The 3875-nt window shown below is 34.2% G+C and overlaps 1 non-coding gene across 1 annotated transcript; it reads right to left on the bottom strand.

Annotated features, from left to right (window-relative positions):
* Nucleotides 1–3606: 3606 nt before the first annotated feature.
* Nucleotides 3607–3668, bottom strand: LOC113830941. The gene has a single exon (XR_003488364.1). It is a non-coding gene; the product is annotated as a U7 small nuclear RNA (small nuclear RNA).
* Nucleotides 3669–3875: the final 207 nt, after the last annotated feature.

Here is a 3875-nt window from a genome sequence, read left to right as displayed (position 1 = left end):
TAAAAATTTAGGTCTATTTAATAAATTATGCGTATGTAGCCATTTATTTATTTATTTGTTTGATTGTTTTCCTTAAATCTCTGTGCTATGATTTTCCTTCTCTAATCTTTACATAAACTCTAGGAAAGGAGACAGGACAGCAGTGAATATCACCCTGGATTGGTGTCAAAGTCCTGTGGGGGCTTATTAAAATACAGCATCTTGGAACCCACCCCCATACTTACAAACACAGCCTTTGTGAGCTGGTGTCCAAGAATTTACATTTCTAACAAGTTTCTCACAGAATGGTGATGCTATTTAATGCCAAAGAAGAGAAAAGAATGTTCCTAACACTAAGAACAGATAGCAAGCAATATTCAGATTCCTTGCCCGTCTTCTTTTTATGCAGCATTTGGAAAAGTTTCTCAGTGTACTAGAAAATAAACACATCCCTTCCCAAATTGAGGTGCATAGTCTATTAATATTTTTCAAAACACTGAATACATTTTCAAGGAGCTACTTTCCAGGTGAAAAACAAGGACAATTACTTCACAGTGAAACCGTTGTTGATTGAAATGAAAAGTTGGTAATTAAGTCTCAATATGTATAGAATCAATTTTTAATGACTCATTCTAATGATCTGCATTTCCTCGATAAGTACAGATTTATTCTTTACTTTTTAAATAAATTAAAGCATGATCTGTGCATTATATGAGCACTTAAATTGTTCAGCACTTCATTCTCCCTGTGTCAGTAGAATTTCCAAATCACTTTACCGATGACACAGTTTAGACCCTCAATTTATGGCAAGAATGAATACTTTATTAATTATAATGCTTTAAGAATTAAAACAAAACTTTTAAGATAATAGCACCTAAAGCCAATGATTCAGAAATTATACTTTTGCTATTCATTTAAGAATACATGCTCAATCATTTTTGGAGGGTGAGGCCTTCCATAGGGGGCCTTAAAATCTGTCTTATCCTTTGGGATAGGGTCTAGAACAACCCCCTTGTGTCTAGGCTCAGGGAGTATCCCTCCATGTGGGATGGGCTCCCAAACTCCATTCCTATGCTAGGGATAAGTAATGATCCACTACAAGGGGCCCCATAGATTTCTAAGGTCTCCTCACTGACACCCACATTCAGGGGGTCTGCATCTGTCCCATGGTGGTTTCTCAGTGTGGGGACCAAGAGCTCTCCCTTGTTCAGGTCAGCTGTTTCTGTGGTTTTCACCAGCCTGGTCTTGACCCCTTTGCTCATCAGTCCTCCTTCTCTGTAACTGGATTTCAGTTCAGTTCAAGGTTTAGCTCTGGGTGTCTGCTTCTACTTCCACCAGCTGCTGGATGAAGGCTATAGGATGGCATATGAATTAATCATCAATCTCTTTATCAGGGGAGGGCATTTAAGGTAGCCTCTCCTCTGTTGCTTAGATTGTTAGTTGGTGTCATCTTTGTAGGTCTCCAGACATTTCCCTAGTGCCTGATTTTTCTTTACACCTATAATGTCTCCCTCTATTATAGTATCTCTTATCTATTTTATTTTGACCAGTCTTAGTGCATAATTTAAAAAATTTCCCTTTAATGATTGATGAAAGTGAGTTACTAGCATAATACTTATCTGTGTTACTAAATAATGGTTTTACTTATTAAAATTCAGCCTTCCTTGAGAATATGTCCTTCCATAACCTTTGTCTATCACCATGGAATATTTAGCAATTAATCCAAGGATGGATCATAATGGGTATTCAGTAGATATATTAAATAAGAGAATCAATGAATAATGACAAATTTTCCTGGAAAAAAGCAGTGAGAGTTTTATTTTACTTTTAATGTTGCTTTTTATGATCCAACTGATTAATGTTTATGACTTTTTATTTGATAACTTCTAGACAATTGAATGTGACAACTTCAGGCATTTTGACTTGTCTTTGTTTCTATTAATATTGAATTTCATTGAAAACTCATTTGAGAGTTTCTTGATACAACCACCTATTCATCTTTCCAATGTTCTGTTTCTTTCTTTTCATTTTTATTTATTGGGTTTTCAAAGTTCATGTTTTTTATCCAGTCAAATTTCCTGTCATGTCCATGTGGTGATAAGAACTGCAATTATTTACACTTTAAGCTTTACAAGCTTTTACTATGTAGCTCTTGCTAGCCTGAAACTTGCCTTATAGATCAGACTGCTCTTGAACTCATAGAGATTCACGATCCTCTGCCACCCAAGCACTGGGATCAAAGCCATGTGCCACCATGACTGGCTGGTTTTCTGTTTCTTTATGAAAAAGAAGAAATCATCTCTTCAGCAACACACACATGTATGTGCATGCACACGCACACACACACACACACACACACACACACACACACACACACACACACACACACACACACACACACACACACCTCTATATATTTTGTTTGGGACCAGCACTTATAATTAAAGTGAGAACTGGAAAAAGGAAGAAGTTGTAAAAGGTGGATAGTTTTTCCAGTCAGTCAAATTCAGAAGCTGTTCAATTTTATGGAAAGTATTGTATATATTAGCTGAGAGATCAAGAGAAAGAAACAGAAGTTTTAAAAGAGGTTTCAACTTGTTAAAATCATACTGGAAAATTTTAAAGCTGCCAGAAGCAGAAATTAGGTTCTGCTTTGCTGAACAGCGTACTCAAGTTGCAATTTAGAAACCGTTGGGAAAGTTCTTTTTAATTAAACTTAAGTAATTTTGAAAATACTTAATGTAAATATTTTTGAAAGTTAAGGGAATATGTCTGTGTAATGAAAAATGACTAAGGGATGCAGATGTTCTGGCTAAATTATCAAGGAAATCTAGAAAAATCTTTTGCAATTAAAAAAAAAATGATCAATGATGATTTCTCCAAAAACAAAGAACAATGATGAAAAGTTCTCACTATATAGTTAAAGACTATGAAATTATCCATGGTGGCTAGCTGCCTTCACTCATTATACCAAAAAGTATCCTTAATGGTAGTTTTAATATTATATGCTAATTATACAAATGTAAGGGATACATGTGAGATTTTGATACATATGCACCTCATTATATTGAAACAATATAAATATGAATTGAATTTAAATGAGTGTATCAAGTATGCACATTAATATATACAGCAGAAAACATCATTTATTCAACAAAGTCTATAACTTAAAAAGTATTGTAATCACAATTATAAAGTAAACCTTACTAAAAATAAAGTAGACCACATGTGACATTCCACTTGGAAAATTAATTTGTGTTAACCAGGCTGCTGCTTAAATTTGTTTATAGTTATGCATCTAATAATATTTACCAAAATACTGACAGATTCTTGCAAGTAAAGTTTTGAAAACACTTACCATAGATGTTTTCAGAACTCTGAAAATATTTCTATTCATTTTAATGGAACACAAAACAATATGATAACATGATTGTTTCAAAGGCCAGATATAGCACATGTAAAAAGAAGAATCTGTAAACAGTTTTGAAACACAGAGAGCATTTGTGGCTCAGACATTTCTATTTAGCCTATTCTTAAATGTCTGTGATGTTTTGTTTCATTGGTTTTGTTGTTGTTTTGGTTTTTGTTTATTTGTTTTTTTAGAAATATATTTAGAATTTTTGGGGGTGGGGATTTCAGACAAGTGCCAGAAAAACTGCCAGACAAATTATAAAAGAGCTATAACACTATATTTAGAATTTTTAATGGTATTAAATTAGACAAATATCGAATACTCTGAGAAGCATGTCCCTCCAGAGCTTCTTTCTATTTCTGGACTCCTTAGAAACTGCTCTACTGCAAACCACATTAATCCAGATATACCAAAAGAGGATGTCAATGCCACAAGAGGAGACCCTTAATAACTAGGTGGGAGCCCTTGAGACAATCACTTAGCC

Source organism: Cricetulus griseus, chromosome X (genome assembly GCF_003668045.3).
Source record: "Cricetulus griseus strain 17A/GY chromosome X, alternate assembly CriGri-PICRH-1.0, whole genome shotgun sequence".
Lineage (NCBI taxonomy): Eukaryota > Metazoa > Chordata > Mammalia > Rodentia > Cricetidae > Cricetulus > Cricetulus griseus.
The sequence above is the reverse complement of the archived record's forward strand: the minus strand, read 5'-3'. Positions and strand labels throughout refer to the sequence as shown.